Genomic DNA, 27,500 nt, shown 5'->3' with positions numbered 1-27,500 from the left:
TTCTTTCCCAGAGCCTTCTCAAAACATTTCTTAGCCTGTTTGTGATGCTTTTCTCTCCATGTTGAAAGTGCCCATCCCTCTTCACCATCATCTCAGGGCATTTAATTCTATAGGAGCTTGCAAACTTCTTGCAAAGTTTTCTCATCTTGTCAATGTAAGCCTGTGCTTCTGGAATCCTGCCCAGGTGATAGTAGACCCAGACATAGTTTCCCCAGGTGGCCAGACCTCTCATTTTGCCTTGGTGGTCTGTCCTTGCATGATAAACTCCTCCGCTTCCTCTAAGTATTCCAGAGTCACCTGGTGCTGGCCTCTGAGGTGTTTAACATAGGCAATTGGATTGTACACGATTGCTTTGAATTCTGTGTTTAGAAACTCTGATCATGCACTCTGTCTTCTAAATCATCTAAGGAATTTTCTTCATCATATAAACTCCAGGTAAAATGGAATTTCAATTTTGGTAAGATATTTTCCAACCAATGTTTGGTGATTTCACTGGAAGGGCAGAAGAGTGAACATTTGGGGATGGGAGTGAGCAGACATAAAAAGTAACAGGTTTAGGGTTTGGAAGTTTGATCACTTCTGAGAATAGGTCAAACATACAGAAAAGGCACCAGTTCACAATCCTTTAGAGTTGTAACATAAGCCATGAGCGTTGTGGCCTCTTTTGCAGGCTGTTTCAACCTGTCCTAGAGGAGGTAGTGTACAGATATTACCTGATGGACCAGACATGGGAGAAGGATAAATCCTTGCCGTACTGATATGGGGAGCTGGTACTCATCCCGAACCACACTGGCTAAACATTAGCTCAGCAGGACTGCCCAGACCAATCTATGTGCAAGAGACCATTAGACCTTTTTTTTTCCCACCCAGATTTGATTCATTCCTAGATTTGACTGAACAGTTAATTATTCCTGTCAGTCTTTCAAAATGCATGTGTATCAGTCCAGGGTCAAAAGAGGGAGAGAGAAAAAAATGGGAAACAAACACATGTTCTTACAGAGTAAGGAAGAGAGGAAGGAAAGGGGAAGAGGGCGAGAGAGAAGCATTTGCTTTTGGCAGGTGATCATTCCCAGGGGAGATGAGCATATTTATCTTAAAGAGAAATAGCTCGCAGGCTCATTCTATGCCTAGTAAAGATTTTGATTTTTAATGTTATTGTCAAATCTAGTATGTTTTATAGTGATTTTGAATTCTTTCACCTCCTAAAGTTACCCAGTGTGGTCTCTTCTCACCAATAGCAGGTATGCTTTTCAAAGATATTTATTAACCATGCAAAATCATGTTAATTGGTGTGAGGAAATGATCAAGGTCTGTAGCTAAGAAAATTCAGTCTATTATGTGTTCTATCATATTTAAAATATAATAGGACCTTGAGAAAGAAGATAATGCTGTTTATGATTCTCTTCTTCGGCTCCTGTAACTTCCCCTTTGTCTTGCCCTTTTGTGCCTAGTGGTTTTTAGTCCCAGGATATTACAATATCTATTCCTATCTCTAAACCCAATCTACTTCCTTATTCTTTAATTACACAACTTGAGTTCAATATCAGTTTCCTGCTAGGATCATGACTTGCACAGAAAGAGAGGGGAAACTTAAAAATCAAAACTCAGGACCTGAGAACTAATTGGCAAGTGAAATTAGAGCATTCTTTTTGTGACCATGTGCAAGTGTTTAGCCTTTCTGAGTTAGATTTCTCATGGCTTTCGTGAGGATTCAATGAGATACCTTAAAAAGTGCTTATAACATTGCCTGGCACACAGTTAGCATCTTTAAATGTTATTTGTTATCATTATGTGTAACAATAACCTAAACTAATCAAGTGAGGCCACTCACAGGGATCATCTTATTTAGTATTCATAGAAGCTCCAGGAGGTAGGTGGTTAGGATCCCTGTTTACAGATGAGGAACTGAAAGAGCTAGTTCTGTACACAATATCACATTGCACTCACTATCAATTAACCAAATGTCTATATATATTTCTGTGTGTGAGGCTGTACTCCCTGATCCTTTAACCACTAAAATTTTAAACCATTAAATTTTAAACTTATGGTCTCTAAAAATATTTAAAGAGGGAGTTCTCTTTGTGGCTCAGTGATTAACGAATCTGACTAGAATCCATGAGGCTGCATGTTCGATCCCTGGCCTCGCTCATTGGGTTAAGGATCCCGCATGGCAGTGGCTGTGGCGTAGGCCAGCAGCTATAGCTCTGATTGGACCCCTAGCCTGGGAACTTCCATATGCCATGGTTGCAGCCCAAAAAAGCAAAAAAAATAAAAAAAATAAAATAAATAAGATATTATGAGACTATCAGTTGAACACATTGAGTCTGTTTTGGCTCTCTCCTCAAATCCTACTAATATGACAAAGTTCATGAAGGTTTACATCTGTAGGAGAATAGAAGACAACACGAAGGCAATACATTTTTGGAAATTCTGAAAGAACTGAACAAGTAGTAATTGCTCATACCTACACCTGAGAAAGTCAAATCTATTAGCAGTGAGTTAAATCCAAGAAGCCACCTAGTTTAAGATGTAGAATTCCCCAAAGACTCAGAAATTAGTGACACAGGGTGCTGCAGAAGTGTGTGTGTGTGTGTGTGTGTGTGTGTGTGTGTGTGTGTGTGTGTGGTGGTGTGACCTAGAGCTAAGAATAGGAGGGTTGATGAAAAGTTAGTTTAAGAAAAAACTATACCTATGACTCTGTCTCTAGTCTTTGCAACTCTCACTCCCCAATCTAGGTAGAATATGGTAGGTTTATTCTAGAAAGAAGATAAAATGGAGGGACCTGGACTGGGGTTATAGGCAGTTGAAAGTCTAGGGTACTACACTGAAAACAAGAGTTAATGTTTGCATACTGAATTTTGAGACCACATCTTCTTCCCAAGTCAACTTCAAAAATGTCACAGCCAAGCTTATTCCCTCCAGGCAAGAAATTAGAAGACATTTATGAAGGAGATCAAAGAAGGCCAGGAGAAAAAGCCTGAAGATGCTGACAGCAGGGTGTCCTCAATAAAATGGTGCAGTGAGATCACCTTCTAAGGAAGCCCACATCAAGCCCCACACCTGCACTTCAAACTTCTGGTCAGTATTTTAATATTTCACTCTTACTAAATAACTGGAGTCAAAAAAGCCCCAGATATTTTAGGAAAGCCTCTAACATGGAGGACAGGAGCCAAAACAAGCAAATGGCAGAAGTGATTTGAAGGGAGAAGAAGAGTTAACACAACAAAACAATAAACTATCATCAATAAATTGAGATATTGGAGAAGACATTGCATTTATAACAAAATCAGATACTATAAAAAAACATTTAAAGAATTTGGAAGAACTCTTGGAATTTAAAACAATTAAGTGGAAATACTTAAAGATTGGAACCAAAAATAGAAAAAAACATTTCTTTCAAATAGTAGAATAAACAGATAAAGAAAGGAAAATAGAGTGTATAAAATAAATATAAAATTAAAGGATCTGTCTATGAGGATCAGCATCCAAATAATAAGAGCACAAAAGAAAGTGAAAGGGGGAGAATTATTCAAGAAAAATCCAATGATAAGTAAGATAGAATAATCAGACATTGATTACAAATTATAAAATTTAAAGTTTATTGCTTTGCCTATTTTTATAAGCTATACAACTAGAACTTTACATCATGTTAATAAATGTGTTCATTTTAAAGTGTAAAAAAAAAAAAAGAAAAATTTTAATGAAATTTCCCTAAAGTAAAAGTGATGGTTTCTAAATGTATAAAAATAAACCTTTACCAAGTACATGATTGTAAACCTTTAGAACATTGATGACAAAGAGAATTCTACAAGTTCTAGGAAGGAATATGATTTATATAAAAAAACAAGTACCTAAATATTGTTGGACCTCTCAACAACAACCACTAACAGTTAAAAGACAGTGGAGAAACACCTTCAAAATACAGTGAGGAAATACAACTTCTTGTTGGTTACGCAATAGACAATGTGAATTTTCCCCCTTGTACCAGTTGGTATTTTTCCAAAGTTGTTTATTATGCTGATAGCATTTTTATCCTGAAAAAAGTCCTTCATGATCCTAGTTGGTTTTTGTTGTTGATGTTTGGTTTTTAAAAGAGCGCTAAGGATTAAAATCAAAACAAAAAAGGCGAGGGTGAGTTCAGAGGGTGAGTCCAGAGAAGCCTAGCTTCTCTGGAGGCTTTGTGGTCTTGGAGATATCGATTCTAGTTTAGATCCTGACTGTGGTTCTTTAGAAATCAGTTAGCTAACTCCAGCCCATCCTTTACCAGGATAGTTCTGATAAAGAGTATGCTTCCCTTAAAAATTATAATTAAATAATGTCAAGCTCCTGACTTCCTTTCAAATGAAAAACAGGAAAACAAAGCCTTGTCAGGACATTTCTGCATGGTTTGCATTCTTGACTGATGAAAATTTGCCTGCCACAGAATGAAATAAATTTGCCTCCTCCCCATCCCCCAGTGCCTCCAGTGTCCTTCCTTCCTTGCTCCAGCCTCTGGCCACTTCCTGGCCAGGATTTCTAAAAGCTTCCATCAGGGAGAGCCTTTCTGAGTCTGGAAGTGCTACAGAATTTAAAATGCCTGAAATAATTATTATCTAGATTAAGGTATGTTATATATTTAAGCAGGTGCCCAAATCTACCACTTCAGAAAAATCTGCTTTGAGATTTCCAAAGAAATAAGACACAATTTCAAAGGATCAATGCAAGAAAAACCCCTTTACCTCATAGTTGTAGGCTGAGTCCTGCCCAGGAGTCCTGCAGTATTCCGGCAAAGGCTGATTTGCTGCTCAGGAATCTGCCTATGTGGACTGCAGATTCTTGAGAAGAAGATGCATGGGGCTGTTGATGAAGAGCACTTTTATGTGCACTTGCAGATATGACATGGAAGTGTGTCTTGGCAAGCACAGCCAGCTTTCAACTATACTAGTTTCCCGCTAGAGGAAAAGGAGACTTTAGCAAAGAAAGCTTTCACCTTTCTGATTGGAAATTCAAATGGGATGAAGTGTTCTGGACAAAGCATGTACTAGGAGGTTCAGGGTAGAGGAAAATTTACTAGAGGGAGGACCAGAAATGTAGCAGTCAAAGAACTAGAAATCTAAATGACCAACTGGATGTGGGTGACTTTAAGTGAATTGCTGTCATCAGTAATACCACTAGCTAATACTGATTGAGAATCTTTGATCCAGGCTTTATGGAACTCATCTAATTTATTCCATTTTACAGCCATATGAGAGAAGGCCATTTACCAGATGAATAAGAGAAGACTCAGAATTGCCTTAAAGGGGCAAGTCCAGATCCCACTTATTAAATTGTGGAGCTTAAGAACAAGGACTCTGGACCTCAACTGCATGGGTTCACTTGTATAATGATGGGAATGTAAACTGATACAGCTATTATGGAAAACAGTGTGGAAGTTGCTCAAAAAATTTAAAAAATGAACTATGATGATTCAGCAGCCCCACTTCTGGGTATTTATCCAAAGGAATTGGAATCAATATTCTTGAAGGAATATCTGCATACCCATGTTCATTGCAGCATTATTCACAATAACCAAGATATGGAAACAATGTTAGGTGTCCATCATTGAAGAATGGATAAAGAAAATGGAATATTAGTCAGCCATTAAAAAGAAAGAAGTCCTAATATCTGGAAAAATAGTTGGATCTTGAGGGCATTATGCTTAGTGAGATAAGTTGGACAAAGAAAATTACAGTATGATAATACCTGTATGTGAAATTAAAAAACAGAATTCATAAAAACAGAATAGAATTGTGGTTAGCAGTGTCAAAAAAACAAAATTCAACTGAGTAAATTTTAAAGATCTTGTTAACTTTATTCAATGATTCATGAATCAGGCAGCATTCTGCCTAGCATATAAAAATGAATTCTAGAGAGCTGTACAAAATGAAAGACTTTTGTAGGCAGAAGGTGGAAGGACAAGAAAGTTACTAATAAAGAATAGATTGTTTCAGGCAAGGTCATCTTCCTTTGGGGGACTTTGGGGAATGTCAAGGTCAATCAGGCAGATTGCCTCACGAGTGCTACCAAGTAATTTCAGACCCACTGATTAAGATTATATTCCTAGGAAAGCCTGAGACTGCAATTAGGTTAGATATTAAGAGTGGATTTGGTGATGTGGGTTTAGCACAAGTGACTCCTTTGGGCCTATTGTCTCTTTTTGAACACCAGAGGATGGAAGTGTGGAGGAACTGGGGAGATGTTGTTTAAGGGCACAGACCTGCAATTAAGTAGTTAAATATATTCTGGAGACCTAGTGCACAGAATTGTGATTGTAGTCAACAATACTGTATTATTAACTTCATGGTTGCTAAGAATTGAGGGTTTTAGTTGGTTAAGAATGTGCTTCTAGAGAAAGAATGTAAAAGATATTATCTATCAAATTGAGGAGAGTTACACTGTGATCTGTGTTTTCTTTCTGAGTTCTCACATAATAGAACTGGTCTTGGGAGTTCCTGTTGTGGCTTGGCAGTAATGAACCTGACTAGTATCCATGAGGATGAGGGTTCAATCCCTGGCCCGGCAGAGTGGGTTAAAAATCCAGCATTGCCATGAGCTGGGATGTAGGTCACAGACCTGGCTCAGATCCTGAGTTGCTATGGCTGTGGCACAGGCAGACAGCTGCAGCTCCGATTTGACCCCTAGCCTGGGAACTTCCATATGCCATGGGTACGACCCTAAACAGCAAAATAAATAAATTAATTAATTAATAGAACTGGTCTTGCTGAGCAAAATAAGACTTGGCAATAGAGCATCTCAGTTCAAGGCATTTGTGTATGTGTGTGTGTAGAATTACCTACCTACCATCATCATGCTAACTGAACTATCCATGATACCCAAGAGTATATGAAGAGAGTAAGACAGGTACTATATATATATCATATATCTTTGTTTCTTGCTCTCTGAGAAACTTTAGCTTAAAGTCAAGTAATTCTTCCAGTAAATTACTGGACATCTTTACCTGGGTAGTGACCTAATTTTAGTGATTAGGAAACAGACTCAAAGGGATTAAATAACTTGCCAAAGATTGCACACTTGCAAGTGGTGGATATTTTCTTTCACCTTTGGTAGTTTGGCTCCAGAACCAGAGATAGGACTAGCGTGAGGTAAGTGAAGGATCTAGGACGTAAAACTTAAAGAGACACCTGCTCTCAGGGTGTATCAACACTGACCCTGCATTTGCATATCTTGAGAGTGAGTATCTCTTTAAATGAGGTGCCCTAGGTGCCAGATTTTCTTACCTGCCTTGTCTCACTACAGGTGACCTACAGCTCAGGAATATCTCACTCAACATGCCATCCCCTTCTTTACATTGGATAAATCTTTTGACTAAGTTATCAGTAAAGTCCTGACAATTATGGCTTACTCCTCTCCTTAGTAGTTTCCTTGCTGCTCCCCACTTTACAGTGTTTTTCTTAGAAGACCTCTTTCCTGGGTGTCAAAAATGTTATTAGTCATCAGCTCTGTTTTCTTAGAGTCTTTATTGATACTTCAAAGAAGTATAAGTGAATTGGGGCGGACATAGTTTCTTAAACAGGAAACAAAAAGCATTAACCATGGAAAAAGTCTTGGTGGCAAAACTTGCTACAGTTGATTATAAGGTGCAGAGTTCTGTGAAGTTTTAAATGAAGAAGCGATCACATAAAATTTCTGTGAAGCATGAAGGGTTAGAAGGCTTTGCTATAGAAGCAGCTCTTGGACCCTCACTGAAGGATGCTGGAATGTTATTGAGGTGGGAGCAACGCTGGAGACGTCCAAAGACTTACAGGTAATGCGAGAATGGTGAAGGCTATATTGGGGACCAGAGGTCACTCCATTTGGCTGCTTATCATTGCTTAGAGCTAGAGAGAAAAGTTGGAGCAAAGGTGGGAAGCCTTGAATCATCCATCAAAAGCATTACGAGAAGATTGGCCATAAGCCAGAATGAGCAGAAAGTTTCATCTTGAGTATTCAACTCCCATGAACTCCCAAAGGATTGGATTGGTTTGCTGGGAAGTGTTCTGAGCTCATGTCTGCACAGTGGAAAGAATACTGCAATCAGTTAGTGATGTCTGCCATGGTCACTGGAAGGAGTAATGGTGTACATTTCCTGAGTGTTTGGATAAGTGATCTCTGTGGGCCCTTCAGGTTATAAGATTCTAAGATTCAACACACCTGAAAAGCATGTGTTTTTGTTGACATCATTTGTTTCTCTATTCTTAAGGTTAGTTTCCATTTTTATTTTGTTGAAAGTATAATAGCCATGCAGTTTGTTTTGTCTTGAGTATCTTAACTCATTGAAATTCTGTTACAGTAAGAAGAAGGAGAAAAAGAGAGAGAGAGAGAAAAATTGGGAAAGGCCAACTTGGGTTGAATGAAATATCTAAAAGCACTCATGGTTTCCTTTCTTTCTGAGCTTACATGCATTGCATTATCTTCTGCAAGTGGAAAAAAAGGAAGATAAAAAGAATCACTTTACTTAGTGGCCACTCCCTTTATTCTGCTTGCTACTGAAAGAAACCTACATGACACAGTTACCAGGCTTCACCTTTTCTAACAGACTTCTAAGGAAAAAAAAAAAGCAAAGGAAACACTTATTTCCCACATAAAGGATGTCCTGGTTCTAGAAGGTACTTAGCTGCCAGTAAAAAAGCATATATTTATTGAACAGCTAGATACTTCATTATCAGAAATGTTAGAGACTATAAAATCTGCAAACATGGACTAGCTGAAACTGTGTGCATGGGCATTCTTTTAATCACTCAAATTCAAAATAGCAAGGCATGGGTTTTGGTTCTCACACTTTTCCTCTAGAGGTCTTAAGTTCTTCTAGAATTGGAATGTGATCTTTAAAGTACCCACTGAAAGTCAAAATAATAATCATACATCAAGGTAGGCCAGGGAACAAGCTCAGCATGTCCCCTCTTTCCTCATCTCCTCTACCCCTCACTTTCAGCTTCAGAAAGCAGAACAGTGGACAACACAAAATACTCTTGGGAAAACTCATTGGATGTCACATATGAAAAGAATCTATGTAACCAGTTACCTGGATGCAGGAATCATGAAAGCTCACCTCCTCAGGGCTCATCTAAGCCATGTAGGAGCAGACTGAACTGTCAGCTTAGAATGCCGCTTCACCGGAATGGGAGAAACGTATTGGGGGTGTGTGTCCGCCAATGATTTGGAAGAGGGGATTGTATGCTTGTTGACTCAACACTCATGTTTATTTAAAACACGTCCTGAACCTACACAGCATGCTTGACATGGTGCGGTGAAGGTGAAACCTGAGGTGACCTGAGATCAGGGAGCTCCTGGTGTAGTGGAGGAAGTGGAAACACACACCTGAAATAGCCCAGTGCAGTGCTAGAATGTCACCGCTGTGCCTGGGCACTCCAGGATAGTCTTTGGGGTCAGGAAAGACTAGAGCTGTAGAGGATATTTCAGAAGTGAATACCCAGCCCCTCTGAACTCAAAATCAGGTTGGGAAGTATTCTTTAATACTCACTGGCCATAAAAACATGCTCAACATCCAAGCTGTGGGATCAGAATTTCATCTACATGGTGAATGATGGCAGTTTTTGAACATTTTAAGTTTTATATATGTAAATATAAATATATATATTTACACGTGTATATATGTTGTATGTAACAGGATAAAAAAGGTTAAGCTGTAACCCCCACACACAGTTTTTATCCTGTTATATACACAGTTTTTATCAGGTTATATATCACACACACACACATATATATATATCATAATGACAGTATGATCCCACTGATATGTTTCCAGCATGACACTTAGAGCTGCCCAAAAGCCAGGTCATCCAGCTTCCCCCAGCCCTGGGGAAATCCCTTTTGTCAGAGGACACCCCACCCTCACACCCCATTTCTCTCTTTCCTATACCCAAAGACAAGATGTCCTCCCACACTGAATCCAGAAAATGTACCATTTTATTTTTCTCAGAAAAAAAGAGAAGGAAATCCCAAGGGGGATTGTGATGCCAGTTGTTACTTTACAAAGGAAAATTCAGCTCATTCCATACTGAAGTGCTAGTGGACCCAGTGTTGTGAGACTATGGATAATTTTTTGTTCTCTCTACTTTTCTGTATTCATTTTATGAGTATTCCTTTTCAAGTTAGTAAAGAAAACAGCAGTATTTTTCAAGCACTCATTTCTGAAGGGGATGTGGAAACCTTTGTAGGGAAAGATGTAGGGACCGCCACAGTCCAGCTTAGACGGGGCGGGTACTTTGGCCAAGCCTGCCTCCTAGTGGGGAAACCTAATAATGCCCTCTATTCCCAGGGTCTGTTAAAATTGCCCTTGCAGAAAAAGCTCCTTGACATCAGTCTTGACAATGATTTTTTGGATAGACACCAGAAGTGCAAGCACTAAAAGCAGAAATAAATGAGACTACGTCAGGACATGGACACTACATGACACTGACCTGTTTTTTTTTTTTTTTTTAATTTCAATGTGTGTTCTCTCTCCTCAAACACACCTGAGGGTGGAGGCAGTGTATGGAGCCCTGCAGATTTCCCCAGTCTTCCCAGCACAGTGCCTGGTCCGTGGTAGCTCAGTAACCACAGTATTTGATTGAAAAGCCAGAACATGTACCCACCATAAAGATGACCCAGTGAGAGTCCCTGATCCCCAGTATTCCCAGCTGCTCCAGGAAGGGAGCAGCTAATGGGTCAATGGAGACCTGAGTGGAGATGCTGAGATGATCCCAGATACTGGACACCTCCTCACTAATAGGTCTAAGATGGATGAGAGAGACAGAGGGGAGGGGGGAGGGCCATCCAACCACAAGTTTATGATGGAAATAGAAGCAAGGATACTCTTAATGGAGTCTAATCCTGGAGATTTCATAGTTCAAATTTATTATCCACATTTATGCAAAGTGAATTATTTTTATTGATCTATTTCATTAAATTATAACAAGTCTTGTAAATTATTTTCATTGGCTTTGTAAAATAAGCTTGTTTTCAATGAGTTCCAGTAATGACAGACTTTCAATAAATGTAACTCGGAGTTCCCGTTGTGGCTCAGTGGTTAACGAATCCAACTAGGAACCATGAAGTTGCAGGTTCGATCCTTGGCCTTGCTCAGTGGGTTAAGGATCTGGCATTGTCATGAGCTGTGGTATAGGTCACAGACGTGGCTTGGATCCCGTGTTGCTGTGGCTGTGGTGTAGGCTGGCAGCTACAGCTCCGATTAGACCCCTAGCCCGGGAATCTCCGTATGCCATGGGAGTGGCCCTAGAAAAGGCAAAAAGACAAAAAGACAAAAAAAAAAAAAAAAAAAAAAAAAAGAACGTAACTTGTTTCATAGTCTTACTGTCACAGTGTTTCCCAGATCATTCCAATCTGGAGTCAAAACCAGCATCTTCATAAAAGAAACAGAAGTAAAACATAGTTTCTCCGGCTCCATCTCAACTCACAAGAAGTAAAACATAGTTTCTCCGGCTCCATCTCAACTCACAATAGCAGAACCCAGACCTGCCCGCATCCACTCTCCACTCCCAAATATGTCTGGAAGCTCCATGGGGTGTCCATGGGGGTTTCTTCTTCCTGCTCCATGTGCCATGGTGACACTCCTGCCACAGCTCCCTCCAAAGCCCAAGCCATACATAGTGTCAACTGTCTTGTCCTTGGCCAGGCTGTCTGCTCCCCAGTGAACTGGGACAATGGTCTGCTTGGGTCCCTGCATTATAGCCAGGTTACCACATATGGAAACTGCAGCGACTGTAGGCTACAAAGTGCCTAGGATGGGAAGGGAAGGGGGATAGATCTAGAATGAAAAATACTCCTAAAGCCTCCCCTCCCTGTCTCACTGAGTCATGCTCCCCAGACCAAATTTGCATTTTCCCATTCCCTTCTCTTGCCTTAATTCTTTCCTGAGACTCCTAGTCATTTCTGTGAATGGCCCCCTGAAGGGCACCACCCCATACAGTGACACACCAGTAACAATTGGTCCCTGAATGCTCCAATGGCATGGTGGAGTCAAACTCAGCCTAGTACCACTTAAGTTTTGAAACTGAGATCCTGATTCTCTTGCCTAGAGACACCTGCACATTCATACATATCAGGACACACATGCGCGCGCACACACACACACACACACACACATGCACATACACAAACAAGTGTATACACACACACACACACACACTGATTTGTCTCCTATTTGAAATATTTCTGTTGTCAATCAGTCTTGACATTTCTGTTTGTCACTCACCAGTCCCACCCTCTGACCTTTCACAGGCTGATGGAAATGTTTTTGTACAGCATCAAATCAGATAAGTGGAGTCACTCCAGTTGATTTTTGTCCCATTGCCACAACTCTCTGAATGAGCCAGAAAGAAATCATTAGATCGTTTGCTGCCTCTGGCTCCATCATAAAAATAGGAGAGTGGGGTGAGAGATATATCTAGAATAGTAAGAGAGATAAATGAAGATCGAGAACCCATTTGGGCTGGACTTCAAATCAATTGAAAGTATGAAGCTGCTCCCAACTGTCAGATTGGTTGAGCCCAGGCACGGTACTCACGGTACTGGGTCAGAGTGGGAGGAATGTGTGTTAGGTCCCGGTGGCCGTTATTACAGATTATCCCACCCTTGGTGTGAGACAGAAATCCCCAAACAACAGAAATGTGTTCTCCTCTGTTCTGGAGGCTGGAAGTCCAAAATCAGCATGTTGGCAGGACCATGCTCCCTCTGAAGGCTGTACGGGAGAATCCATCCTTGCCTCTTCTGGCTTCTGGTGGGTCCTATGTCACTCAATTTGTGGCTGCATTACTCCTATCTCTGCCTCTTCTTCGCATGGTCTTCCTTGTGTCTCCCTCTGTCTTCTATTTTCCTCTTATAAGGACACTGTCATAGGGTTTAGGGCTTACCTTAAATCCAGGATGACCTCACTTCAAGATCTTTAACTTAATGAAAAATAAAAAATAGTGTCTTCACAGAGAGTGGGCTGCATGCTGAGCACTGTACACATATCTTTTCTATTTCTCACAACAACCTTGCAACCCTGCAAATAGCCCTGGAAAGTTGATATTATTAGTCCCACTTCACAGATGGAAAAACTGAGGCTTGGAAAAGTTGTCTAAAATTTCAGAGGTAGAAACTTACAGATCTGACCAGGCTTATGCAGCATACCCCTGGACTGTCACATCCTTGTTGCCAACTCCATTCATTCATTCCACAAAACCTTTCTAGATGCTGAAAATACTGAGAACAAAGAACAAAACAAAAATCTCTGCTTGTTCAAAGTTAAAATTCTAATTGGAGAGACAGACAGGAAGCAAATATGTAAAATGTATAGTATTTTACATGGTAATATAGCTATGGAAAAATTATAAGGCCATGTGTTTACTTTGTCAAAGATGTCAACTGTAACAAGACATTTTGGAAATAACTGGAAGATTTGAATATATACTGGTTTATGATACTGTTAGATTTGATAATGGCTGTGTTTCTAAAATACAAGTATTTATTTAAAGATACAGACTGAAGTGTTTACATATTATCTAAGGTTGCAAAAGTGTTGTGAATTATTGATATTGTATGATTGGATAATACATGAAGAATATACTTTAAAATTTTTACGTATGTTTGAAAATTTCCATAATACAATGTTTTGAATAGGGATGGCAGATAAGACATGCAAAGGGTTTTGTAAGCCCCAATAGGTAAATCAGGGAAGGTCTCACTAAGAAGTTGACATTGGAGCAAAATTTGAATGAGGTGGGGGAGGGAGCTGTATGGATTTCTGAGAAAGAACATTCCGGGCAGAAGTAGAAGCTAATACAGAGCCCTGAGTTGGGAGTATGGAATGGAAGAAGTGTACTGCGGGGAGCCAAGAAAACGCAGGGACTCTAAAAAAGGACGTTGCCTGATGGCAGAAAAACCTGAAGGTGGGTTCCTAACCAAGGAAGAGAGCTCACCTGAACGGTACAAGCCGAAGGTGGGCCTCTGGTCAGGATGAAAGCCTGCCTGCACGGTACAAGCTGAAGGCAGGCCTCAGGTTACACAGCTCTCACTTTGATGTTGATGGGGAAGAATTGGGGCTTTCCTGGGAAAACAATTTCCATGTTTGTGTTGGAGAACATGGGTTGTTTCTCGGGTGACCGAGACTTTCCTGTTGTTTTATTTGTTACTCAGTTTTCCTCAGTCTTTCCTGATTATTTACTTATTATTCTTATTTACCATTCTTATTTTCCTGTGGTGATTTGTGATTTAACAAAGTCGCAACAATAATATAATAAGAATTTCATCCTGAAGGACTTTCCCCTATTTAAATCCAACTTAGTTAAAACATAGTGTTTATCTATTAACTAGTTATATAGTAAACTTTCGAGTTAGGAGTTAGGATTTTAATGAGGTCCATAGAAGTTAGCCATATCTTATCCAAAAAACCTAGCTGTGAGTTTTGTCTTTGATTTTAAAAGCTTTTTAGTGATAGCTAGTTTAAGTTGGTTTATATTTACTTACACTGTCTCCCTGCCATAATGCTTTGAAGACAAGCACCAGTCTACAAACAAAGTTTGTGAATGCCAAATTCTTGTGTTTTATGGCCTCTTCAAAGTACTCACTAAGTTTAGTTAAGATGGAGATCTTAAAACAGGATGCATAGCTGTTATACCATGTAATAGTTAACCAATGTACTTTTAACACTGTGATGTAATCTGTAGTGAAAAACTGTCTATATAATCAACCACTGTTGCCAATAAAGTTGGAGCAGTCCAGCGCCCTGAAAGAAGGGACAAAGGGGCTGTTTCTGTGTTGTACATTCGCCGACGCCGCGTCCCTCTCCGATTGGGATGTATACTCCCTGGCCGCCGGAGCTGGCCTCCGGCAACAGTGTACTCCAGAGAAACTAGGCAAAACTACGATTAAGAAATCAAAATCTGATGACTGCTAGCTTCTCCTCAGCTTTATAGATATTAATAGATATTAATAGTATTTATTGTGTCTTAGGCAACAGAACATTTTGTATAGTATCATAATGCTAATTAAGTTGTGACATCATCTTGAGACCATTCAGATTGTGAAGAAAGAATGTTAAATATTTGAAGTGTAGACTTTATGAAGTTTCCAGAAGCCAAAAAACTTTGCACCTTTCCAAATGAGAAAAGGCCACTGAAGCAGTTTTCAATTTCTAATAAGGAAATGTTACTTGCTATAACCTGCATAAAGTGCTCTCTAGGGTCTTTAATATTTTTAAAGGAGTAAGTGGGTTTTGAGATTAAAATAATCACAATGGATTATCTGTAGCCTTGTTGATAGGTTCATTTCTTCCCATGACTTCATATGAAACTCCTGCTTTGGAGTTCCTAGCACCTAGGTCCCTGGCTGGCCTAAATTGTAAGCTTCTTTCCAGTTCTTCCCAAATGCAAGCCAACCTTGTGACACCTTGACTCCAAGCCCAGCAGCGAGTCCAACATGCTTCAGGGACTCAGCCATCTCTGCCAAGGAAAGCCTCAGATTTACAGTCTCTTCCAGTGAGAACGCACGGCTGTTTACTCAAACCTTGCAAGAGGAGTCACCTCCAACACTTGAGTTTTGCATGGACCCCAGGCAGGCAGGGTGGTGGGAAGCTTCCAGTGGAAAGGAAAGGCTTGGGGTGCAAGGACTGGAGGCTCTTGGTACCAGGAAGCTGGAGGAGGGCTAACTAGAGATGGACACCTTATGTGATTGGTTTGAGAAGCATATTTGGCTTTCTCTGGTTGGACTTGAGTTGAAAGGGAAGTGTAGATGTGTGAAGAAAAAGAAAAGCTGGCAGTCATTGACCCAAATTCTGATGTCTGTTGCTTTACTGGAATAAGGAGCCCAAAGTAGTGACTCATCAATTTCAGCTGCCAGGTTAAAGGAGCCACAATCAATGTAGATCCATTAATTCTGGACATCTCTCCTTCTTATAAAGATTAACATATAGGTTAGCTATTCAAAGCTGTTCCACCGGGGGAACTTCGCATAATCACTGTCCTTCATAACCATCCCTAAATGGAGCTAGAGTACAGTTGTCTAATTTTGGAAGGTATCAAGCATATCATGCAGAACCATGTATAAACCTGTCCAAATTGTCTCTTCTCAGTCAGCTAGTCACATGGAACCCCCCCCCCCTCCATGAGGACATAGGTAAGGACTGAGAGAGAAAAGGCAAAGTAGAAAAAATCTGGGTCATGGAAATCTTGCTTGTGGGACTTCCTTGAGTCTTTAGGTCCTACATGGCCTCAATTTCATCTACAGCACTTCTCTTGATGGACAGTTCCTGTGCACACCCAACTTTATAGTTTGATTGATCTTGCTACACCCAATTTGTGATGGGTAGTCAAGTCATATATAGCTTGGTGGCTCATTGTCAAGTATTCATTCAATCTCCACTAAGAGTTCTGAACAAACTATTGTTCCTCAAAGGAGAATGGTCATTTGGAGAAGATGACATAGCTGTTCTCCAAGATACTACGACCAAGTCAGCATCGTACCATCAGCATCAGAGTGGACCAGTTCAACTGTCAGAAGATGACTTTCATGTGCTTGAATGTTTAATATTTGAATTTTATGTTTAACTACATTGTGTTAAAGTTTTGCACTATGTCATGCATCGGTCTGAGTACTCCTTATAGAAGAGCACTTTCCTTTTTTCTTCAGGCCAGATGAAAGCGGGTGACTCCTTTCTTGTCTTATTCTTAGCTCTACCAAATAATACTTGCTACCTGTCTTTCAGTGAAATACTAAGTTGTGCCAGGCATCACCTAAAATGAATTAAGGAAGACATGCATCCTTCTTTTTTGGATAGAGAAGTGAGCTGTCTAGAGAATTTTATGCTTATTTGCAAGGGAGTATTGAAGTACTGAATGTGAAGTTCTTAGGAAGACATTAATAAGAAATGTTTAACCAATTTGTGTTTCCTCCTTCTGCTTTCCTTTCAGAAGAATGTTATCTTTCATCTTGTTGGGAATAAGGAGTACTAGAAACTAGAGGGGAAGGGTCTTTCTAGGTGACCACATTTTCCTAGAGCGACCTAGGGTCTAGGAATAGTCTCAGAAGTTGGATGGGGGTGAAGGGAATATCCATGCTTGTACTTTTCCTGTGTTGAGTTCTTTGATCTAACAGGAAATATGTTCATTTATCCAAATGGATAATAACATTTGGAAAGAAAATATTTTCCAAAGCTACAGTTGAATTGTCATCTTGTCAATATGTCCCTTTAAGATTTCCCCAAAGAGGCAAATATTTGGGCTTCAGAAACCTCAGTGTCATTTGTACACATTTTCATGCAATCTTAAAGGATTATATGGTTGTCTCTAGAGAAGTTAACACTTACGTTACCAAAGATTTCTTTGTCTAATATGTTGGCACCTTTAAACAATATTGAAAGAAGGATAAAATATTGATTAGAATAAGAAAAATCCTCAAAGAGAAGCTATGTTAGATCTACAAGTTTTTTATTTCAATAATTTTATCTTAATGGAATTACCATAGGTATATAACTGATATTGGTTTAAAAAATGGATATAACCTAAACATCCAACAAAAGGGATTTACTAGTAAAGTATTGTACCTCCAAATGACAAAATCATAAATGTACCCACTAAAAACTATTTTTTAAATATTGAATGACATAGAAAGATTTCCAATGTTAAGTGAGAATAAAGTAGACAACCAAATAATGTATATAATATCAGCCCATTTTTTTGTAAAATTATGTATACAGAGGAGAATAGGGCTGGATGTATACACCCCAAAGCAGAAATTATGTTTAATCTATGTAATAAATAAAGTCATTAATAATAAGAAAATAAATTGAATTTATAGAAAGGAATTTACTATATGGAAAAAATGTTAAAAAAAAAAAAAACCAACACATTTATTGAGTACTATGTGCCAGGCCTATTATAAGTGCTTTACACATATTATCTTGTCTAAACTTTCAAATGGGCTTAGATACTACTAATTTTATTTTACAGATGAGAAAACTGAGGCATAAATAAGGTAAAAATGTTGGGAGTTCCCATCGTGGAACAGCAGAAACAAATCTGACTAGGAACCATGAGGTTGCAGGTTCGATCCCCGGTCTGGCTCAATGGGTTAAGGATCCGGCATTGCCATGAGCTGTGGTGTAGGCTGCAGATGCGGCTTGGATCCTGCGTTGCTGTGGCTGTGGCTATGGCTGTGGCTGGCAGCTTTAGCTCTGACTGGACCCCTAATCTGGGAACCTCCGTATGCCACAGGTGTGGCCCTAAAAAGCAAAATAATAATAATAAATAATAAATGAAAAAAAAAGTTAAAAATCTTGCCCAAGTTCTCATTTTCACAGCTAGCAAACTGTAGATACTGGCTTGAACTTGGGTGGTGTGACCCTAGAGTCTGCCCTCCTAACCACAATTTTGGACTTCCTCCTACATCCCTCTGCCAACACTGAGTGTAGGAAGATCATGTGAACATTATCTTGAACTTCCCCTTCTGGATCCATTGTTTATCTTGTTACATCCTTCCCTAAGAAGGGTGAGGATTATGAAATAGACTACATGAGCAGATTCCTCTGCCCTCCAGCTACTGGTTAGGTTTTATACATGGGGAAGGAGCATGGAGGGAGGGAGACAGTGACGGTAGAGGGTTTATTTCTCTGGTTCTCTCCCTGATGAGAGGCTGTAGACTGTGTCACTCTACTGAAGGGGATACTGCTCCTTTCAAGAGGACTTCTATGAGACTCCTTCCTTCCATTTTCCGGTAACCATCTCATCTCTTTGGGCCTAGGGGTGGTTAACAGCTGTGCTATCATGTGATTCCCCTACCCAACAAGTGTCAAATAGTTCCTTTGTAAATCAGCTCTCTCAATCATCTCACTCCAATTCTTGTGTCCTTATTAGAGTCCTGACTGATACGAGTTGCAATTCCTCTTTTCAAAAAGCTGACATTGAGCATTTTGAGTACTCACCACATGAACAGGAAAGTTGAAGATAATATAAAAATACATCTGTAGGATTAAGGTTGGTGGTTATAAACTAATATATTTTAAGTTTCATGTTCATAGCCACCTGCACCTTATTCGCCATTCCTTATTTCTCCTTTTTTAGACAGAATTAGATTAGCTGTAGAGATGTCTGTGAAGCATTTCACATGGTGATCAGGATATAATCTTGCTCTTGTGATTATGTCAAAGTAATTCTCACTGCAGTTCTCAGAGCAGTTTACAGAGCTTGTGACACACATGGACATTGAGTCATAGAGCATTTTACAGATAGTTCTTTACCTGGAACAGATTTATGGGATAATTAGATAGAACCTCTTTAGAAACTGAGAAATAGAAAGTAGGAGTTCCTGTTGTGGCTTAGCACGTTTGATCCCTGGCCTCACTTAGTGGATTAAGGACCTGGCATTGCTGCTGGTGTAGGTTGCAGATGCAGCTCAGGTCTGGTGGTGGTGTTGTGGCTGTGGCATAGGCTGCAGCTGCAGCTCCAATTAGACTGACCCCTGGCCACAGAACTTCCTATGCCAAAGGTGCAGCCATAAAAAGGCAAAAAAAAAAAAAGAAAAAAAAAAAAGAAAAGAAAGAAAGAAAATAGAAACAGACAGACTGGAGTCAAAATGTCTGTATAGACTCTCCTTATCTTCTATTCAAGATAACAAAGCTATAACACAGTTTGTTCCCTGCTTTCTCAGTCCTCTAATGTTGAGGCCTTTCTCGTTAACTGTTGACTTATTTTACAAGTCAGAGGAGAACAGATATTTGAGTACTTGCAATTTAGGAGAAGCCAACAGAAAAGGTTTGTCTATGGTCAAGCACCACAGATGTGACCTGGTTAGTGTTCCACTCCCTTGAGGCATCTGCCTCCTTCTTTTGTGCCCCACATGATTGATGGTGATGACATACAAAAGTTTATATATATATATATACTATATATATAAAATATATATATATATATTTAAACTTTGCAGCAAGGAGAGATGTCTAGCAAAAGTATTCCACAGTAGCAAGGATACAAAAATTATCATGGCATAATGCAAGACCAGAGGCAATCTTTTGCTCTGTTCTAATATCTTGTTTATATTTTCTTAAGTTATAGCTCACAGAATGGATACCCTCACAGACGAAGGAAGCATTGTAACATGATAGAGGAAGTACCTGATTGGTTCCCATAGGCCTGCCCAGGATATACCTAACACAGTAACTCCGGCAGCCTCCCAGTGAAGGGGAGGAGGGGCATAAGAATCCATGGGGATTTGTACCATGTAGAAAGTGAAGCTCCTCAGCCTTACACATTCTTCACACTCGTTAAGAACATCTTGAAGGAACAAGCTGGTTTAATAGTTTAATCCACTGTATGCTATCGATCCGATGTTAATACTGAAATGGCCGTCAACCACTCGTTCATATCAGTTTCTGTTGCACATTGGCTGAGTCCTTTCACTCTGTCATAAATGGAGCCTTGCCAACTTCATCTTTATCCTTTCTAAATTCTGTCCTTTCTCTGTAAGATATTCTTATAGGACCTCTTTCTTGGCTGTCAAAAATGTTACCCTACCCTATTACAGAAGTTTTTTTTTTTTTTAATTCCATGTTTGCTTCCCATTTTTTTTTTCATGAGTTTCAAAGATGTGGATGTCATCATCTTGTTCGGAAATTCTGTGGGTCAGGCTTAGGATAGTGGGATTGTTGATGGGCTTGCCAGTGTAAGATGGGACACTCCACCCATAGAATAGAACATAAAAAATTGAGTATTTTAAGGTGAGTTAGTCCAAGTAGAGTAAGATAAAACAGAGATGCAGGAAGTTAGTAGATATCAAGGGCAATTGGGAGCAGAAGTGGCACCCCGAGAAGATAGACAAGTAGAAAATATCTAGACCAATGTACGGAGAGGAAAACATGAAAAATATAGGTGGGGGGAAGCATAAGAACTATGAACCCGCTAACAAGATCAATCACATGTTTACCTGGAGACCAAGAAGTAGAAGAGTTAAGATGAATCCATACTTTCCTTTATTGGAAATATACTATCCTTTTCTTGATCTATCTCAATTCTCAATTCCCTATTCAAAGTTCTTCCCTTCCTCCCTGAGATGGAGTCCAGCCACAAGAAGAAGAATGTGATCTGCTCTTCCTCCCTTTCCTTACTCTGCCCTACCCACCTACCCCAATTCCTGTTGCTGGCTTCTCCAAGCTAGAGTCAGATGAGAAGCAGGAAAGGGAGATTTATTTTTTAATGTGATTGGTGCTGAGGAGGTACAAACCCTTTGTTTCCTGGATAGGCAAGCATACAATTGCTAGCCTCTCATTTAACACACATCATTGGACTGCGCTTTCAAAACAAAAATTAGAACACACCATCTGACAGCTGCAAACCATCATGTAGACAATGAGGCATTAATTCAATGGGACTGGGTCTCTGGTGATCCTTTCCTTGGTGGCCTCAGTCCAGCCTTGGACTCTGTTCACAAGCTGTTCTCTTGGCCCCTCCATTCTCCATCTAGCACTTGTTGTGATCTCTCTTTCCTAGTCTGTCTGCTCATAGTCTAAGGCTCCTATAGACCCCATAATGAGCAGAGAATTGTGGAATCTCAATGTGTTTTTTTCCTGCCTAAATCACAGCTTTTCCAAGTGTGTCTTGATTTTTTCATATCTCCATCATGCTGGTGTTTTATCAGACTATCCCATCCTTTATAATCTTGTTATGCAAAGAGTGGGCCGCAGACCAGTGTAGTGATATCTCCTGGGTGCTTGTAAAGAAGTGCAGAGTCTCAGGCCTCACCCCAGACCTACTTGATCACAATCTGCATATTAACACACTTCTGATTCATATGATTCATATGAGGAATGAGGACCATGCTTTTCAAGATCCATTTCAGAGGTTCATTTCTATACTAAATATGTTTTTCATTTTCTTCTGGTAAATACCATTAAAACAATTCCAAACTCTTGGCTCACATTTCATAAGAAATCCTACTGGACTTCTGTCTAGTGTCTCTTCTCAATTGACCATCACTTTTTGGGAAGAAAACAGTATAAATTGGCAATTGCAAGCAAAACATCTTCAGTTACTGAGGTGACTTTAAAGTACGCTCACATGTCACTGTTGGCAGCTGAGACACCTTAAAGAGAAGAGGCAGTAAGAAATTCCACTGTCTTCGAGAATTTCTCCTCCCTTTTCTTCCTAGAATTGTTCTTCCCATGCAAGAGAGATGGGGTATTGGACTAATTTGGCTTCTGCTTTCCCTTACCTTCCTCCTCATCGTCCTCCATCACCACTAAGACTCCTTCAGTGAACTGTCCTAAGTGAAAGGCAAGCCCATTTGATCCAGCTGTATTTCTTTTCTTTCTTTTTTTTTTTTTTTTTTGTCTTTTTAGGGCCTCACCCATGGCATATGGAGGTTCCCAGGCTAGGAGTCAAATTGGAGCTGTAGCTGCTGGTCTATGCCATAGCCACAGTAATGCGGATCTGAGCCATGTCTGCAACCTACACCACAGCTCACAGCAACGCCGGATCCTTAACCCACTGAGCAAGACCAGGGACTGAACCCACAACCTCGTGGTTCCTAGTCGGATTCGTTAACCACTGCGCTACGATGGGAACTCCCAGGGTTTGTTTTATTTTTTTAACCATGAATCATTTTTAAAATGATAATTTGCTACAGAACTCCAATAGAAACTTATGGACTATAATGTGACAGGGGATAGAAGGCCCTGCAGACAAATTGTTTAAAGATATAAACACAATTTCATTGTTTTAAAATATCATATATATATATACTAGAGCAACCACAAACTCAATAATAACCAGTACTAAAACAAAGCAATAAGGAGTTTCCATTGTGGCACAGTGGGATCGCCAGTATCTCTGCAGCACCAGGAGGCAGGTTCAATCCCTAGTCAAGCACAATGAGTTAAAGGATCCAGCAGTGCTACAGCCGAAGCACAGGTCACAACTGCTGCTCAGATCTGATCCCTGGCCTGGTAACTCCATATGCTGAAGGGTGGCCAAAAAAGAAAATAATAAAAATAATAAATAAATAAATAAAATTTCAAATCAGTAAAAGGCAAAGTTCTCACAAGGATTTATGTGGCCATACCTGATGGACTCCCCCATCTTACCCTGACCCTGCCATCCTCTAAATCCCTACCTGGCATGCTCCCCTGCCCCAATATTGACATCGTGAGCTCCCCCATTTCCTTCAGGGCTTGACTCAATTGTCCCCTTGTCTGTGATAAAGTGAAAAATGGCCTGCTGGAAGTTAAACTATTAAGGGAGAATGGACTAGAGCCCAGAAATAAAACCACATACCTGTGGCCAATTAATCTTTGACAAAGGAAACAAGAACATACAATGGAGAAAAGAGTTTCTTCAACCTGTGGCCAATTAATCTTTGACAAAGGAAACAAGAACATACAATGGAGAAAAGACAGTTTCTTCAACAAGTGGTGCTGGGAAAACTGGACAGCTTGCATGTAAAACAATGAGATTAGAGTGTTTCTTCACTCCATATAAAAAAATAAACTCAAAATGGATTAAAGACCTAAATGTGAGACCTGAAACTGTAAAACTCCTAGAAGAGAACATAAGCAGAATATCTTTTCACATAAGTCGTAGATATATATATATATATATTTGGATCTGTCTCCTATGGGAAAGGAAACAAAAGCAAAAAATTTTTAAATGGGGCATAATTATACCTAAAAGCTTTTGTACAGCAAAGGACATCACTGACAAAATAAAAAGACAGCCTATGGAATAGGGGAAAATATTTACAAATAATATGACTGACAGGATTGTGTTGCCTTTCTCCTGAAAAGCTTTCAGTGGCCTCTCATTTGGGTCAGAAGAAATAACAGAGGCTTACAACTGGCCCCCAAGGCACCCCACTACTTCTAGGACCTCATGTTCTACTACTCTCCATCACCCCCTTTCTGTTCCAGTCACAATGACCAGTACTAAACCCCACTAAAAATACTGCTGCCTCAGGGCCTTTGCATGTGCTTCTCTCATCTCGGAATGATCCTTCCCCAGTAGCCACATGACTCAATCACACCTCCTTTTTGTTTGTTCTCAAATATCACTTCGTCAGAGTCCTTTCTTGATTAGATTGTACTGTAGAATCCTCCTTCATTATCCTTCTACTGTTTCATTCCTCATTGCACTTTCCATTATCTCATTTTTATGTTTACTCACAGTGTCTCTCCCCATTAGAATGCAAGCATAGGAGGACTCCTGTTTGGCTGCTATATCCCTAGCGTCTTAATAATGCTAGGTGTTTTAGTAATAAAAATAAAATGTATGGCAAAATTCTTTGCCTCAGGCATAATGCTAAGCGCTTTATTCGGAGAATGTAATTTCTTTTCATTTGTAGAGCTTATTGCTCTGTGCCAGGCAGATGGGATGGCGGCCCAGGGGCAGAGCTGTAGGCAGCCACTAGGAACGAGGCGGCCTGCAGGTGGAGCTGTTGATCCGCCGGGCGCCGCTCCTCTGGGTCCCGCCCAAGGCGCATGCTCCGCGTCAGCTGCTGGTGGGCTCGGAAGCTGCCGCACTTCCTGGAGGCGGGCTGCTCTGATTGGGGGCGGGAGAGCCTGAGTCGGAGGAGAGTGCAGGCCCCGGCGTCCTGCTGTCCCCGCCCCCTCCAGGTCCCGTGTCAGTGCTCCGACCCTGCGGCTCTGGACAGCGGCTGGGGAAGACAGCTCCAGGTGAGTTCTGCCCGGGCTGCGCTGACAGGTGCAGGGCCTCCGGCCTCCCTCCACCGGCTCTGAGGGCAGAGCCCCGCACCTCTCCCGGGTGCTCAGTCCCGCCGCCCCAGAGGACCTTCTGCGTTGGTCCTCGGCGAGTCATGGAGCACCTGCGGTTGTTTCTTCTGCCGGCGGTGTCCCGAGGCATCTCCCATTGACCCAGGAGTCGAGGGCTCTCTTGAAGTTGCCCACCCTTCCCCGGGCGCCCTTTGATTTCCCGAGCCGGCGCGGTCGCGCTCGTAACGCTGCCCATAGCCCCCATAGACCCCGGGCTGCATCGACACCCAGCATTTCTGATTCCTACCTCTCCTCCTTCCTCCTCGTCCTTTGCTTCTGTTAGCTTCTATAGGCAGCCTGCCCACCCTTCTAGTTACAAAGGAGTGTCCTCTAGTTACAAAGGAGTGGTCGGGAATGGTTTGATACTGGTCCTGGCGAAAGTTTCGGCGATACTATTTAACCAGTTAGCATTTTGCTTCTAATACTTAACCTGGGCGAGCCTGTTTCCTGTAAAAGGGCTTAACGGTACTGCCTAGAGGTGGTAAAGGCGTAATTGACATGGGAAGTCGGAAGCGCTGCCAGCGGTGTCTGGCTTAAACGGACGCCGAAATTATTCCAGGATTCCAGGAGCTTAAACGGGAGACGAAGTTATTAGTGTTGTGATTATTAGAAAGCTAAAAGACAAGCTGCTTTGGAACTTTTCTTCAGCCACTGAACTCTGGACCGCAGCAGTCCCATTTTTTCAAAATGTGTTGTGCATCTACACTAGGTCCTGGTGGTTCAGAGTTGACTCAGACACTGGCTGTACCCTGGGCTGGGGTAAAATGAAGACAGACTAGCACTTACAGTAGAAAAAGAATTGAGATAAAGTTGCCCAGCAAAGCATACTGAATCCAGCTTAGAGGGGGCTTTTTCTCTTTTAAACCTCTCAGTCATCATTCTTATGATAATCACTTGACTGCTAGGTTGAGAAACTTCCTAGTGTTTTGTTGGAAGAAAAAAATCAACTGGGTGACATTTCTGATTAAGTAGCTTCAGCACTTACCTCTGGAGCTTCCTCTGGACAGTTGGGCTGCAAGTCCTGGAGGAAACAGCTACTGCCAGAGGCTTCAGTGTTTCAAATTATGGTTACAACCTTTCATTTTTCCTTTTCTGTCTACTCCTTATTTCCTAGTAATCATGGGCTTTTGGCAGGTTGTATTTATTTATTTATTTTTGTCATTTTAGGACCACACCTGCAGCATATGGAAGTTCCCAGGCCAGAGGTTGAATCAGAGCTGTAGCTGCCAGCCTATACCACAGCCACAGCAATGCTAGATACGAGCCGTGTCTGTGAACTAGGCCACAGCTCACAGCAATGGCAGATCTTTAACCCACTGAGCAAGGCCAGGGATAGAACCTGCAATCTCACGGTTCCTAGTGGGATTTGTTTCCGCTGTGCCACAACAGGAACTCCTGGCAGGTTGTCTTTATGATAAAAAGTACCCTGGAACTATACTGCCCTTCCCAACCACCATATGGAAATACAAACATGTGAGTAGACACGTGGGCCTGCTTTGTCAATACAAGCTCAAGATAACATCCCTTCTATCTAGAAATTCGGGGTTCATCACTGTTAGGAGAAATCACTCCAGCACCAGAAGGAGCTGCACTGACAGAAGAGTCAGTTCACTTTTGCAGTCTTCTGAGAACCAGTTTCTTAAGACTTGTGGAATACTCAGTTTAAGACAAGTCTTAAAAACATCTGTATTGTATTATACACAATAGTGAGGCATATTTAGAGTGTATAGTTACATAAGTTTTGATATGTATACACCAGTGAAACTGTGATATTTGATACAGATAACCTATCCATCACCCTCAAAAGATTCCTTGTGCATTGGGTGTCCCATTGTAGTGCTTACCTCCTGCCCCTTATCTCCCCAGGCAGCCGTCGGTCTGCTTTCTGTCATTGTAGATTAGGTTGCATTTTCTAGAGTTTTATAGAAATGGAATCATTTATTTATTTGGTCTGGCTTCTTTCACTCACTGTAAGTATTTTGAGATTCATCTGTATTATTTTATGCAGATTCTTTTTACTGCTGAGTGGTGTATTTGTTTCATGATATATTGACCCATTCACCCATTTGGGATATTTGAGTTTTTCCGTACAGTGCTGTTATAAACATTTTTATACAAGTCTTTGTATGGGTATACACACATGCAGCTTTTAACAGGATTTTATTTATTTATTTATGTATTTATTTGGTCTTTTGTCTTTTCCAGGGCCGCAGTCACAGCATATGAAGGTTTCCAGGCTAGGAGTGCAATCGGAGCTGTAGCTGCCAGCCTTCACCACAGCCACAGCAATGCAGGATGTTAGCCATGTCTGTGAACTATGCCACAGCTCACGACAATGCCGGATCCTTAACCCACTGAGTGAGGCCAGGGATCGAACCCCCAACCTCATGGTTCCTAGTCAGATTTGTTTGCACTGCTCCACAACGGGAACTCCTATTTATTTATTTTTTAATGTGGGAGGCCTGGGCTGTGGTCCCAGCTTTGCCTCTAACCATCTGGGTGTCCTTGGAAGAGTTGATTCATTTTGCCTTTAACATCCACCCCCAAGGTCTTTGCTGCACTGTGCTTTTGTGCCATCACTGCCAGAAACTAGATGGTCTTCGTTGATGAATGGAGGGTCTCAGAAGCAGAGAGGGATGCTCTTCTTTCACTCTGTTTCTCCTGCACACTCTCCTTTTCATTTCACACTTATTTCCTTGGCTGCCAAATTTGAATCCTAATGTGTAATTGT

At 40.8% G+C, this 27,500-nt stretch overlaps 1 protein-coding gene across 3 annotated transcripts in view; it reads left to right on the top strand.

Annotated features, from left to right (window-relative positions):
• Positions 1 to 27,500, top strand: part of LIPA (lipase A, lysosomal acid type) — a 123,368-nt gene that overhangs the window by 64,377 nt on the left and 31,491 nt on the right. The window contains exon 1 of one of the 3 annotated variants that reach the window (XM_005671253.3): positions 24,458 to 24,673. The exons of 1 other annotated variant lie outside the window; for it this stretch is intronic. The gene's annotated coding sequence lies outside the window, so the exon portion shown is untranslated. Of the gene's footprint in view, positions 1 to 24,457; positions 24,674 to 27,500 lie in introns of those variants that run through there. One more of the 3 variants, XM_013983513.2, reaches the window with a different exon arrangement.

This window comes from Sus scrofa, chromosome 14 (assembly GCF_000003025.6).
Source record: "Sus scrofa isolate TJ Tabasco breed Duroc chromosome 14, Sscrofa11.1, whole genome shotgun sequence".
NCBI classification, from domain to species: Eukaryota; Metazoa; Chordata; class Mammalia; order Artiodactyla; family Suidae; genus Sus; species Sus scrofa.
This window is presented reverse-complemented; position numbering and strand designations above follow the sequence as displayed.